Below are 15,625 nucleotides of genomic sequence, written 5' to 3' on the forward strand. Positions count from 1 at the left end.
CATGGACAGATCCAATCATTCCTATTCAGAGTGAAAACACAACTCAGAGCTGCTGTGCAAATACCAGCAGCCCTTCTGTGACACAGGCTCTGTTCGGCTGTGGGATGGGTGTAGGGTTAAGAGGTGAGCAGGGGAGTCAGAGGAGTTTGCATGGTGGGAGAGAGCGGCTCTTGCCTTCAGTCACAGCCCAGAGCATTAAACATAACCTTTCAACTTGCCACCAAGCATTGCAGCAGTCAGAAAAGACATCAAGTCCTTGTGTATGAATGGAGTGTGGTGGGACTACTGCTAGGACTGACACACTCTTTTTCTTTAACATCTGCTAAGTAAGCCATTGCAGTCGAGGTGGTTTGACCCTGTCTAAAACGAGTGGCCAAAACTAACATGCAGATTATTCAGTAAGAGGTTGTTGTCTCTGCAGAGCTTATACAGCGAAATAATACATAAATGACAAGTTTTTATAATAAAAATAGAAATATTTGGCAAGTAGTTAGTTTATTTATTTCTATTTTTTGAGAAACACAACATTATCAAATAAATAAATGTAGAAATGGGAAAGTTAAATGAGAATTTCGTGCACCAGCAAATTTTCATCTAATTCTCTTATCTTTGTATATAAAAAAAGTCACCAAAAGTTTAATTTCATACAAAAGAACAAAACAAATGTATACTAATTCATTTTGGTTTGCAATGGCAGATTAAACATCACTGTTTTCAGAGTCATTTTAATTAATGACTTTAAGTAATTAAGGAATGCAAATATGGAGTTCGGGGTTTGAGGTGGGAGGTTCATTCTCGCTGCAGACACACCCGGTTGAATTCCCGCTAGTGTGGCTGTTAGGTTGTTTGTAGCCAGTGAAGGTTCATGTCCTTGTCATGGCAGTGACTTGCTCCTCTGTTTGGTTGCCTGTAGCATCCCCAAGCCAAGCATGAGCGATAACTGCAGTGTATGGAAAATTGGCCTTTCAAATTAAGGCAGTAGACTGATTTTCTCCATATTCTCTGATGATTATGTTTAAAGGTCACTCGGGTACATAACTGAACTTTTCAAAGTACAAATGGCAAATGCCAGAGGTTCAGAAATTGACTTGCAAAAAAGGGTGCTGTAATGTAATTCTTAGGGTCAAGTTCTCGGGCTCTGCAGTACAACTCTACATGTTTCTTGATTATGCACAAGTGGCCAGCTAGGGTCCAGTGACAACTAAGCTCAATTCTGTGGATTTGTTTAACAATCTTTACTTTAAAAAATCTCAATCAGGTATGAAGCTCAGTTAGTGGATAAACGTAACAGCCATATCCATTGTTCAAGGCAAATTTAAAATGCAAGTCTAATAACAAAAGAAGTTCACATTCAATATAACATGTACACATATCAGATTTACATTAAACCAAAGCTTTATAGCCTAATATATTAAAAATGAATTAGCATTGAATGAAAGAGCATTAAGCATCTGATATACAACTCCATGTCGCAATTCCAACTTTGACTGTTAAACCACATCGTAACCCTCAAACTGCTTTTTTTGAAGCAAATTGGAAAAGTTAGGTCCTCTATTTTCAAAAATGTCCTCATTTCATTGGCAATAAACACATGCTGGTCCTCACTGAGATAGGTTTATGAGTACACACAAACACAGAGAGAAAGGGGGAGAATTAACCCTAAAGCCAGGTGCTTCTTTATAAACATCTCTGATCTCTAATGTGCAGGTTTATTTTTATTTATAGTCTGGTTTGCTGCACTTGGCCACCATCAATCTTGCTGCCAAGCACAAGAGAAGAGGTGTTCTGAGTGAGATATACCTTATTCTCAAAAAAAAAAATTAAATCACTGTTCATGGTGACTGAACTGGTAACACTGACATACCCTGTAGCAGAAATTTAAAAAAATAATGTCACTCCTCCAAAATATATGTTTTTTTAAATAATTTTTTTTAATTTTGTAATCGTGATAATTGCTACAGTTCTTGATAAGTGATTGATGATTAATGATTCACTGGTAAACATACAATTGCCAGCAACAACTAGAATTATGTACCAAAATTATGTACATTCCCTCACACTGCCAAAACAGCTCCGATGTCAGACCTCCAAATGTGTCCAGTGATGTCTGGAACAGGGATATTTGCAGCTGATGATTTAGATTATGCTGTTGCAGAGCTGGCATTCATCTTGTTCCAGCATCCCATCGATGCTTTCAGAGTATTTGTGGACTGGTGAGAGCTTTTAATGTTTAAATCTTCACATTTACAGTTCCATTGAGGGCTACTGTTGTCCATGTTTTATATGTATGCATAAGTCGGGTTGGCTCTCCCCTCGTGGCATTTTGAGTTATTTCATGAGAAAGTTGTTAAAAGAACATTTGCTCTTTCATTTTTGTTTCTGTAAAGTGAAGAAACAGTGGCCAACTCTTAGTTAATGTATAATGATGATCCACTGCAAAATAGGGATGTTCTCCCACTCGACTTACTTAAGTTTGTTTGTTAATTGTTTTTACTCTGAATAACTGGGGGGATTTCCATGAATATTTTTATACCTATTTAAATGGATTTGTGGCTGACTCAAGTTTTATATGAAATTCCAGTGTGGACACAAATGGGTTAAACACAAAAATGCCATCTGTTGGGTAATGATATTACCCAACAGATGGCTCTGAATGTTTTACGTAGGTATTGTATTTGATTTTTTTGTTTGTAGGTATTTGCAGGAATTCTGTCTTCTGCAAATATCCTCTCAGTCCCCCTGTACATCAAGCACAAGAGCTTTACATGCCCCTTGAGAGTCAGGGCTCCCTTTGGGACTTGTGAAGTCTTTGCTAGATACAGTACTGGGAAAGATAGGTGAAAGGAGTAGATGTCTCAAGATGTCCTTTCCATAAATGCATCAGGCTGTAGAGGCCGCTAAGCTAAATTGCTCCAAGAGGTAAAGAACAGGAATTCAGACTGTGTTTTTGCTTTCTTCTTACAGGATGCAGCCTTGTACTGTACTGTCATCATCATGTACTGAACAGCATGTGAATTGTTGCTTTACTAGCCCCACTAACATCTCTAAACTCCAGTGGAGAAAGAGGGCAAGGTCACAGCCCTGGCCTAGTGTTTATGGTCAGATGGAATGTGAACTCCGGGTGAGAAGAAAGGGGGGAAGTTATAATGAGGCATCCCCCCTCTGCCGGTTGTTTGTTTGGACAGACCGGCTGTCTCACAGCACAAGCTGTGGATGGAATACTAATGGATATGACTAATGATTCTCTCGCCTCTCTCGATTTCTCCAGATTCCATCCCACTCTACTCTTTCCTCTCACTCCTCCATCTCCCATTGCCTCTTTGTGGAAAGAAACTCCTGAGTAAAGTATTCAAGATGCTTAATTCTGTTCAAATGAACAGCGATGGAAAATAAAATAGAGCAAGTAACAACACCTCCACCCCTACTGATCCTGCTATCTAATCACTTATTGGTAGGTGGACATAAAGCCATCCTCAGTGTTTGTAACCATGGGCCTATCTAATCCCCTCCCCTTCCATCACAGGCATTTAACTTTCCAAATCATACTTTCTCTAGAATGTGGCACCCTGAGGTAAGAATACAAAGACATCCCAGAGCTGCAGAAACTCTCCACTGGGCCTGATTAAAACCTGCTGAGATTTAGCCAAGGATTAGAAACCCCCTTTGGCATGAGAAGACTATATAAACAGTTTAAAATTATTTTTATGTTAAGTATTGACGATTTTGCCCTTCAAGCAGCCAAGTAACCACTATTTGGCCTGATAAAAAAATCCACATAAAAAAGAACACATAATTTTATTGAGTCAGTTCAAGAGAATTATATATTTTACAAAACTGGCTCCCTTTCATGTGATCACAGCACTGGTAATGTGGTTAGATTTCACGTTAAACAATGCAAACCATTCTAATCAGAGAAGAGTCTAACCTCTGTGCATCATTGCCATTAGCAATCCAATTAGCAGTGCGACTGGGATAGAGAAACTAAGTGGCAGACGGTGTTCCACAGTGATGCTCACAATCAATTTAACTTTCCAGTCAACATCACTGGTCACATGATGTTGAACAACAAATTCCTGCATCCCTGCGCATAAGAGCAACCTGCTCCCATCCATATCAGATTTTTGTTTTCTTCATTTTATACCCTTTCATAGTTTATGGCTTGCAAGGATCAAATTCTCACTATAGGAGCGATTATAATATCGCTAATAACTCTCTTGGCAAATCTACTGCTGGCTTCAAAGCAGCTAAAAAATCATTCTAAATAAAATGAGATTCCATTGATTGAGCCTTTACATTATAGCATTTAGGTGGAACTTTGCCAACGTATTGGCTCTATGTTATTTAATAGCCCCCTTAGGGTTTTGTGAGCCATTAAGCAAGGTTCTGTACTGGAGAGAAAGTTAGTGATGCGGCTTACTTTTATTTCTGCCGTACCTATTCTCAACAGAGAAAGATTTGCAGAATAACCAGATTTTAATTATTAAAAAATGACACAGTCTCCAAGGAATTACTACTAAACTGGTGCTATTATCTAGATGTTATAAATATGCTTTTGCCATTAGCTTTGTGGTAACTACAACTAAAGTGTTGCTGTTTATTGTAAAATCCTGAGTTTCAAGCTTTCCCTTCGTGCTGAGAGACAAGATCATCCTTCAGTTTATTAGAGGAATACAAACACTACCCATTCCCCTGTGCTTCACACTCTAAGGCCTGTACACACAAAAACCTTGAGTGAGGGAGCACCCTCAGGAACTGTATTCCCTACATGACATTTGCTAAACATATAGTACATCTGTTCAAGGTTTCAATCTTGCACAGTGCTTGAAATATTTAACCTGTTTGAGTCATTACTTAATTGCTAAAATGAAGATATAGTTTAGTTTCTTACTTTTGCATTGTTTTATGAATTACAGTTGGGTCAAAACACATGTAAGGGCACATGTATGTAAATTATCAGGGGCCGCCTTATAGTGCCTCAAGGGGCTTGTCTGAGTAAGGCAAGAAAACCCCCAAAAAAGATAGAGAACCCACGTACACGCTCTGGTGTGTGTGTTTGCGTGGCGCCGAGAAGTAGCTGTCCCCCGCGTCTCACGGTTTGACTGAGACAAAAAAGGAGATCCGAGAGGTCAGTCAAAAAAGAAGTTGCGACTGCAGCAAGTTTAGACGGAGTTTCGCTCCATGCGGGAAGCTAAGCTTGGCTTGTGTAGCCACAACGTGTGGTGCTGCAGGCCATCGTGGAAGGAGACAGCGTGGTGGTGGGGAGTTGGAGTGAGACCCAACCTTAGCTGTGCTTTTCTTTAAGACCTGTCACCGTTGCAGTTGGATTAGGCTGACTTTGGCCCTTAAGTGAACGTTCAGAGCAAGGCAGCACGGCTAGCTGCCTCTCTGGAAGCTAACGTGTCTCTTGGAGGGCTGTAGCGACTTCACTTAATGTTGCCCATTGCTGGTCTGAGTTTGAGCACATTCTTCGGACTCGACGGCGAGAACAAAGTGAGTCAGCAGTGAACGGGTTACCCTGCCATCCAGATGACATCCTGGTTGTTCATCCGCCTTCGTTCAGCTGTATGTGAAAGCGCTGCCTTCTCATAGCCCAGTATTTTTCCCGCTCACTTTCGCCTAGACACAAAGGCATGGTTTCTATTTTCTTTGCTTTTGTGAACCCAAGACTTGATTCCTCACTCCAGCTCCTGTACCTCTGGTCAGCTTAACGGAATGGGACCCCGCAGTTATCTCCTTCTCACTACATTTACACCTTCAAAGAAGAGACTGTATATGGTTTCATATTCAAAGGCCATTTTGGGGGGTCTGACTAGTAGAAACTGGGACTATTTCCTTGTGAACATTGTAAATTGTGTTATGTTTGTGATACAGTGTTAATAATTCTAGAGGGGAGAGTGAATTCATGTAATCTGGAGACCCTTGGCCTTTAAAAGAGGGTTTCATACAGTTCTATCCTCATTTTTTTTAGCGCTCTGAGAAGAATTTCTTCCTTTTATTTTTATTATTTTGTTTGTGTTGTGTGTTTTGTTTGTATTTTTGGACCCTTTCAGAGGCTAATGCAAACCAGGGGTTTTAAAACAGCGGGGAAGTGGCTGTTTCATGTTTATGTTGAACCCGAGTTGCCTTGGAGTAGGGGCACTCTAACAATCTGGTTGGGCACAGAAAATCAGAGGGAAATGATGCTAGGCTATGTTATTGTCTGACAGTACAGCGCACTCCCGGTAGTCGTCGTTTCTCGAGCTTGAATTCTGGAGCTCCTTGTCTTTACCTGCAGCAGCCACACACGTAAAAACATTCTTACAGTTGTAAAGTACCAGATTTGGGGTTTATTCCCTAGCAAGGTGTGAATTGGTGTGAAGGCTGTGAATTTGCATTTTCTCCCAGAGCTTTGGTTTTTCCCGCCAACCAAACATAACTAAGAGTGCTATTTGGCTTAGGACTTCACAAGATTGTGACAAAGCTGGGTTACACAATTTGTTGTCAGACAGTCAGGGAAGTGAAAAAACACCTTCCAAAGCACTTCAAATTACATTTGTATTGTGTTTTATGACAGTGCATGCCATGATTTGCTATGAGGATAAATACATGGCTCACAAGGTAAAAACAATACCAGCAATGCTAACACAGCTGCACAAATGCATCCAATTAAGTCTTACATCACAGCTGCATGTTTACTTCCTCAGCAAGTACAGAAATTCACACCCAGCCATATGACCTTTGCCCTATTTTCCTTTAGTCATTGACTGAGGGGCCTGGGGAGAGATTGTCTGTATTTGTGCATGTGTGTAAGTGTGCGTGGGTGGCTCTGTGACTGAGTGGAACACTAATGAGCCAACTGATTATAGTGGAAAGCCTCAGGTTTTCATTAGCTCTCAGAGGATCAAATACTAGATCAAACCAACAGCATGCCAGAAAGAGAGGCTGGCCACAAAAGTTCACTGAAAAACTTCAAAATCTGTACAAATAGCAAGATGGAAAGTTTTACCTTTTTAAATCAGATGATAAAACTTGCTTCTGATCAAAAAGAAACCAAGAAATTCATAATATGCCTCTATACTATGGACAAACACAAACACTGGCTTGTGTAATTGAATTCTTCCACAAAAAGCATTCATAGCGCTTTCAGTGAGCTTCCTTAAACAACAGGGACCAACCCCCCTACAAACCTAGAGGTTTTGTACACAGCTTTGATTGTCTCACCCTTCCCTATATTGAAAGAGGTGCTGACTTGACATCTCTGTGAGAACATCAGCATTTCCACTCTTGATTATTAACCCGACAGACCAAAAAGGTGGGCTCTTTGCAGTAACTTTGTATTGCCACAACTGCAGAAAAAAAAGCTATAACAACCAACAAACTCAGGAAATGTGATAGCAAGAGCTCTCTACTCAGTGTCACTTTGACCCAGCTTTTTCAGTTTCTTATGTTTTTGGTATTCTTCTGTATTCTGATTTATGTCTGATTCTTTAGTTATCCTGTTTTGATTATTATAAATCTACGTTTCAGTTTATTCTGGTTTAGGGTTTAGTTCTTAGGTTTTGTTCTTATGCCCTCATGTTTAGTTTAGGTTTAGTTCTGTGCTTAGTCTTCTCTGCCCGTGTGTCCCCTCTGTGTAAAGTCCATGTTTCTTAGTCTGTGTCTTTGTGAATTGTTTCCTGTTTTATTTTGAAGGGTTATGTCTTATGTCAGTGTTTCTAGCTTCGCTCCCCCTGTCTCGTTAGGTCTAATTCCTCCCAGCTGTGTTCCCCTTCTGTCTCTAATTCCTTGATGACTTCTTCAGTGTATTTTAGCCCCTTGTTTCTTTGTGTCAGTGTCGCGTCGTACCCTCAGATTGTGCCTGTTTGTGTCCGTTCTCAGCGTTCATTGTTCAGTTAATGTTTTGTTCATCACCAGCAATAAAGCTGTGGTTTTCAGTTACAATTCAGTCTCCACGAGTCCTGCATTTGGATCCTCACCTCCGCCTGCCCGCACACAGAGCCCCGACAATCAGTTTATCAAATATTTAAATGTTTAAATGCACTAAATTGCAACTATCAAGGATTAAAGAATGAGTGGTCAGCAACAAGATTGATAGTGAGCAAACCAATACTTTTGCCTGAGAACCCAAAGTACAGGATGAGGTAAAAAATTAATCTTGAGGCTAAGTTGATAATATCTCATCCCTGCTACAGGGGCAGGGAGAATTTAACAGAGTAATGTGTTGCTTTGCGTCAACTGTAGGGTCCAGTGGTTCTAGAGTGCTACCCATATAAGGCAGTGTGAATCAAATATGCCTCAGTTCTGCTGCTTTTATTTTGTTGCCACTTGTAATAACCAAACCTTTGGAAATATTTAATAGTTTGTGTTTAACTTTTTAAAACACGAAGGATTTTTTTAACCAGATTTATTTACTTCCAAGAGGTGGGCACCAGAATAATCATTTAAGGGTCACATGATTGCTTTTTCCAGCTCTGCTTTACTGCAGATTTTACTTCTAGCCTATTGTCTTGAGAGATTGATGGTTAGGACAGTTCCTTGACAGGCCTCTCTACTGGCATCCTTCCTTTCCTCTTTTCTTCTAGTCCCTTTCTTTATCTTTTCCTCCCTTTCTCCGTAGGGCCCCTGGACCCCATCAAGTCTCATTCTGTACATCCCACATGTTAGGGGTCAGTGCATACCCCACAAAAATAAACCAGCCACTCAATGTGAGGATCTTTGTGTATGTCCTTACCCCCCTAGCCTCTTTCTCCATCTCTCTCTCACTCATTTACTTGCGCCCTATAGACGAGAACTGGCTCCATTCACAGTGTTCCCTCCCCCCTGGAGCGAACTTCTCTGGCCCTAACAGAGTAATTCTATGCCTTATTGCTCCAGCTCCTTCACGGAAAACTTTCTCGCCAAAGCATTTGTAAGGATACTGAAAGAAATGAACTGGCTTTGTGCTTAAACACATTGACATATAGGTGACATCATGTGGTGAAGTCTGGGGGTCAAACATTTAAAAAAGAAAAAAGGGCAGAATGTGTGAAATGTCTCTTAAAGGCCTCCAAGTGGCCATCTTGGAGAAAAAATGCCAGGACTCTTTTAGAAATGAAGCAGTTTTATGAGTTTGCCCCTGCTGGCTATCATCCAGCTTAATCCACATTGTGTTCTGACTTCCTACAGACCAAAGCAGGTTTCTCAAGCTCATCTCCACTTCATGTTTAATCTCCCCCTGCTCTTTCATTAGGACCACACCATGTGTTGATTCTGAAGAAATGAAGCGGACACCTCATTTCGAGCAAGAATGAGCCAGAGAAAGCTTTTGTCCACAGTAGGAATGCCCATAAGACAGAGAGGAACACTGTTTTTCAGCCGGAGCTGAAAAAAGCCATGGCAACGCAAGCAGAAGGTCTGCTGGATCACTTAGTGCTGATACAATACAGCAGCTCTGGGTTTGTCATTCCAGTCAGGCCTGACCCAAATTACGACATCCTGGGAAAAAGTAGCCCACTTCAATCAGTGCCCACGCACAGGCAGACTTAATTTGGGCCAACACATATTTGGCTGATAGCAGTAATAAACAAAACATATGGATGTTTGAAGTCTAATCACTGAGAAAGAGGGCCTGTTAATGATTTAACAGCAAAGTCCGTAGCCCATGGCTGTTGGATTACTGGGTCTTTCCAATTGTTTACACAGTATGTCTACAAGCCACTTTTCCATCTGCTGTTATAATTCTCAGCATTTTAAGCTTAATAGTCTTTTATATTTTCATATGTTTATTATCTCCTATCAACAGCCTCAAGACAAAATCTGCTTAAAATGGGAAGAACAACAAAGAATCAATTAGGACCATGTCTACAGAAGTTTGTTTTTTTTATTGTTTGTTTGGGTTTTTGTTTTTTTTTACCAAAAGGCGAAATATCAGAAAAATGCACAATTGCAAAACAGTGTTGTGCTTGGAGCAGAAACTTTTGCTGAGTTATTTTTTTTTGCAACTTTACAAAAACTTTACTTATTCCAAGTTTTAAAGCCATATGAAAACAAGCTGGATGGATACTAGCAGTCCTTGAATCCATATAAATCCCATCCCAAACATACAGAGTGAGCAGACAGACCAAAAATCATACAAATGTTAACGTCAAGTTACTGCTCTGTTAATCAGCTCAACATTACATCACCCCCCAAACGCTACATATCAATAAGTGTAGACCCCGAAAAGGAATCCACTTACTTTGTTTTGGAGGTCTGGTAGTTGTATTTCAGAGCTTAAAGCAATAGTTTCTCCAGGCTCTTTTCATCTGCACCTCTGCCCTGCCTCTCCAATACTATTTGTCTTTGTGGGCTGAGCATTCGATAGCAGTGTAGACTTTTTTTCTTTTTTTGTGTGTCTGTTACATGGGGTGAGGGGAGGGTGATGGGTTGGGTGTTGAATGCCGGGATTCCTGACTCGTGATCAGGAGCTCATTACCCCCCAAGGTCACTCCAGGGACGCTACGGCCTGGCACTTATGGAGACACCAGAGAGAAGACGTAAGATGGTGGATGAGTGTGTGGGAGAAAGAGATAGGGGGAGAGAGCAGTTAAGAGCCAAAGTGTTTGGGAGATCTATGGGGACCAGGAGAAAAAGCTGTGAGGAAAAAGAGACGGACAGATATGTATAAGCAAGAGAAATGAGACGCTGATACAAATGCCAACAGAGAGGCAGATATTCAGGAGGAGCGAGCTAACGCTACAATAAAATAGGTCTGCGTGTGACTCTGTTGAGCCCACAGAGTGAGCAAGCTGAGAACAGCAGTCCCATCAAACCACACAGTTACATAAAATATCGTGTTCATCTATGGAAAAGTCAGTCATAAGCAATCAATAGAATATTGGCAAACACCAGCAGGGCTCTGGGTTTGTTTCTGAGTGCTTTATGTAGGCCAGTGTTTCCAAATAAACAAAACAAAAAACTTTTGTTTCAGGTAAATAACATATTTTCTGAAACAATAGTACCTTTAATCACTTGACTGTTGTTTATGTGGAATTTTCCAGTGTGTTCATTTTATTTTATTTTATTTTACTTATGCTAGGATTGTGGTTGCCTGACTTTTAAATGATAATTGCTAAGTCTAAACTTTACACTAAACCGGATACAACTTTTAAGGTTTAACTCTGTTGACAACTAAGTATTTTTTTGAATTATTATATTTAATCAAGTTGCAGTTTGCATATAAAACATTAAAACGTAGCAGTGCTGTGCCTGACATAGACTTGTTCACATAATGTATTTCTTGTATTTGATATTCTGTGCTCACGTGGAAAAGCATGATCAGCATCCAGATAGTGTACTCATAATGAGGCTTGTGCTGATGCAGTGTTTGCATCAGATATCGGCACAATCCTGACTCAAAAAGCTGGCTCAGATAGAAGTAATTCTTTCTTTTACCACATATTAGCGGGAAAAAAGCCAAAAAGAAGCTAACGTGCTAATTCAGAAAATGTACATTATTAGATGTGTTTATTTATCAGGTTAGTGAAGTTGGGTTAAGTGTAGTCTGACTAGCTCCCAGCAGGGATATTGTGGAGATTCTTAACAGATGCAACATCTGCGGGGTTTACCATCATTGTTTACTATCAACTAGAACGTTTCAACAAATTGCTTGAGCCACATTGCACCAGACCTCTATGGCCCATCCTAAGAGTGCTGGGTCATCTACAGGAGGTCTTGCCAGTGCGGCTGATTTGAGTGGGTCCAGCCACCAGGCACTCGTCAATGAGCCCCTCCTCCAAGCCTGACTCTAGGGTGGGGCCCTGGCAAACCTCATCTATGGTTACAGGCAAAATGTAGTCATCTGTATCCATCGTAGAGGACTTCTGAATCGCACTTAGTCTGGCCCATCACACAGGACCAGCTTGATTTCTGAGACCCTGCCAGGGGAAAATTATCCCTGACAGCATTGCTCTGTTATCACTGGAATACACAAAACCAACAAATATAATAAAGTGGCCATTCACAGAGGGAATTGTTCAAAAATGGGGGAGGAAAGAACTGGAAAGTTGACAGATTTGGTGCAGAAAATGCAGTAATGCTGGACCTGTCATGGTGTTGAAAGCACTGAACGTGAAAGCAAATCCTTCTTTTCAAATATTTAATCATAAACTTGCAATAGTATTAACAGTAAGTAATGGAAAAATCAAAGACAGTGGGGAGCCAGTCTTGTTGTGCAGAAGTGTATGGGAAAATGACCCTTTAGGGTCCTTTAATTTATGACCTCAGTTAACACTTTCCTGATAAGATTTTGGTCTCAATGTCTAGTTTCACATGTTATTGACTAAAACATGAAGCTCATTTTGTAAATTATGGTGCCCATTAAGGGCGTAATTAACAAGTCATTACTGTATCAGTCAGTCAAATCCACGCTTCCTTTGTCACATCCATTTTTAAAACGCCAAGATGGTGACGGTGGAAACATTCAGCTAGAGCGCAGCAACAGGACTTCACTAACCAGTAGGTGATCTTTTATATACACTCTACAGAAAAATGGGAAATTTACAATTTAAGACTACACTTAACACATTTAAATTCAATCAATAGATCAATTTTGTTTGTTTTTGCTCTAGAACACCAGAGTGAGGAGCCTAATGTTATCAGTAATATAATGAATGAAATTTTTTAGTCAGTAATTAGTAATTGATTATGTGTTACAGGTAACTTGACTAATAGGCTAATCCATTCATTCCCAAACATAAAATTACCAATCCTATTAAGAATTTGTATTAACAGAGTTTCTTGGCACTGTCAAGAGGTAAGGGCATCAGCGTAACTTTGTGCTGAACATTGGGGGGTCAAGATCTCCATCTAAATAAATAAATAAGTAAATCTGGGTAAATTCCCAGATGATTAAACATGCAACTATTTTGCTGGTAATAACGGAAATGAGTAAAGAAAATCAACAGCCGATTTATGCAAGATAAATCATAATTTTACTTGGGGGTTATATTGGTTGGGTCTGATTATTGGGGGGGCTCATAACCCCCCTAACCCCCTGGAAATTACGTCCCTGGGTAAAGGGTGTCTTGTTCACTGGTCTTTGCATATTGTCTATGCAGTAAAGAGAGCTCAAGAGAAACTTCAGTGTGAAAACAAATCTAATGAGTTCACCACTCAATCTACATTTCTACCCTTAGCTGTTTTCACAAGCGCTGGGTAGTGACCAGAAATATACCATGAATACGAGGGATGGAAGAGAGTTTCCTCCAGCGTGTGGTCGGGTTCTCCTTTGGAGACGGAGTGAGGAGCTCAGCAATTCAGGAGGGACTCAGTGTGAGGTGGCTACTCCACATCAAAAGCAGTAGTCAGACAGTAGTTTGGGCATCTGACTAGGATCCATCCTGGGTGCTTCCTAGGTGAGGTACTTTGGTATTTGGAGGAGACCCTGGAGAAAACTTAGACCATGCTGGAGAGATTGCATATCTTGGGTGGCTGGGAAGGCCTTGGTGTAACCCAGGAAGAGCTGAAGGAGGGAGGTGCACAGGCAAAGGGAGATCTGGGTATCTCTGCTTTGACTGCCACATAAGAAGCAACAAATGGCTAAATGGATGGCTGAAAATAAATCATCACCTGACCAACAAATCAGCAAAGTGTACAATTTTGCAGTCTAATCTAGATAGAATAAACAGTGACTTTTAATGGTCAACTTGAATTAGGTTTAAATCTGAGAATTGCCTTTAGAGCTACAATGTCTGACAGCTGATATGTAGTCACTTGATTTCTATCTTTTCCTCTCTTCCTCTCGTATTTCCAGTTAAATCAATTTCAGCTCTCATTTGTAGCAATATATCCTTTTGGAAGGGGTTGTGGTAAAAAGATGTGAATACAGTGAGTGTGTTTCGAAGAGCAGATGGCTGCAGATGACCCTATAGAGCAAACCCGGCACCCTGCCACAGCTGGACAAGTCTGGATTGACAGATTACAGCACACACAATCAATAAAGTCTCCCATTAGTTCTGTCCACAATGCCCTGTGTACAATACTGATGTCAGACTGCCTCTATACTCGCTAAAGTCCCCGCAAAGAGGAATGGCCTTATATATCACATTATAAGGCTTTTTTTCCAGGCTTGAGTTATTGATTGAGTACCTGGCACAGGCTCTTTCTGTGCTAGATTAAAATGCCTCTTAGCTCGAAATGAAAGCATCTCTCCAGGTCATAATTATTAGATAACCCATTTTAGTGACAGGGACTGCTGTCAAGGTGCTATTCAGTCATTGGCAATGTGATTATAATGCACAATTACAACTTTAATCGTCTTTATGCACATTCAAGAACCATTAGTTACTATGGTGAGGCTCAACATTATGAATTAAAAATAGGGGGAAAAATAACCTTAGTGACTAAAATATGCCCCAAAGCCTTTTCACCAGAGTTCTTTACATCAAGAATGAATTAAGGAGTCAGAGTTAAATATTACTTCAGTCTCTGAATAAAAATCATTAAACTCACAGTCTTTGAACATTTTCCTTTCAAAGTTGGGTTGTCATTCTGCAGCATCAATTTAATAGCTTTAAATTTAAATCAATTTTAATTTACCCTACCGTCCTTCGTCATTCTGTTAAATAGTTTCGTTTTTATAGCTTTCAAACTTTACTGCTATATTTTTAACAGCTGATTTAATATGACCAGTTGCCACCATTGTCAAGCCGTTTTGAATAAAAAATTTGGTGGTATGTTTCATAAATTAAACTGAAACATGACAACATATCTGTTAGATACGTAGTGCACATACCTACAAGATCTACCTCTCCATGTTTTATTTATTTTCACAGATTTTTATCATCCTAAAATTTGAAGCTTTCACGTAAGGTCTTGAGGGAGCCTCATAGCTCTCAATTTCAAGACTATAACAGATTTTTTTCTGATGCAAGTCTCGCTCAAGTCAAGTCTCAAGTCTTGAAATCTGCTTTCACTTGGACCAAGCAGCTTCTTTCAGGGTGATATGAAAAGTGAAAAGGTGAGGGCTAAAATTTTCATGCCGCTCGATCGCAAGCATTTAGACATAGAGTTCAAAAGCACGATGATGAGCTGTGCTCCTTGAACACCTTTCGCCTAGGAACTGAAGGCTTGTTTTGAAAGTCTTTAGAGTGTTGCTGTGTTAAAAAAAATGCTGAAATTGGAAAGCAATAGGCCAGACGCAAAAATATGGATTAGTTAGTAAGAAACTTTTAGAATCCTTGGTGCATCTGCCCAAGATAGATGTGTCCTCATCTATAGCCTAAATTTAGGTAAAAACTTGTAATGTAGGAATTGATTTTTTATTTTTATTTTTACAATAATACACAGATTAAACACTTGAGTGTACACATGGCCAAATGGCATCAAGATGCAAGTTGTGTTCCCCGATTGTATCACATAGTTTTATTATTACCGAGTATTTTACTCCACCGTTCATTTGTGCTGACAAAGAGAGAAGAAACAGAGGAATTTATTATGTCTTTTAAGACCCACATCACTCGTACTATGATTTACCATAGCTTATAAAGTCCAATTTTTGAAGCCTCAATTTCAGCATTAAGGCTCTCATCAATTTGGTTTTCCACAAATTAAGAGAGCAGATCACTAAGCTCCAGCTAATGCTAAAAGCCTTTTAGGAAGCTATATACAAACACTTGCTATATATGAA

At 40.0% G+C, this 15,625-nt stretch overlaps 1 protein-coding gene across 1 annotated transcript in view; it reads right to left on the bottom strand.

Moving 5' to 3' along the window:
* The window catches only part of ptn (pleiotrophin), a 58,453-nt gene extending 48,049 nt beyond the window's left edge, over nt 1–10,404 (bottom strand). Inside the window, exon 1 of the mRNA XM_040035533.1 lies at nt 10,196–10,404. The gene's annotated coding sequence lies outside the window, so the exon portion shown is untranslated. The remainder of the gene's footprint in view (nt 1–10,195) is intronic.
* Between the last annotated feature and the right edge of the window lie 5,221 nt (nt 10,405–15,625).

The sequence above is a fragment of the Simochromis diagramma genome, unplaced genomic scaffold (genome assembly GCF_900408965.1).
Source record: "Simochromis diagramma unplaced genomic scaffold, fSimDia1.1 OVJJ01000816.1, whole genome shotgun sequence".
Taxonomy (NCBI): domain Eukaryota; kingdom Metazoa; phylum Chordata; class Actinopteri; order Cichliformes; family Cichlidae; genus Simochromis; species Simochromis diagramma.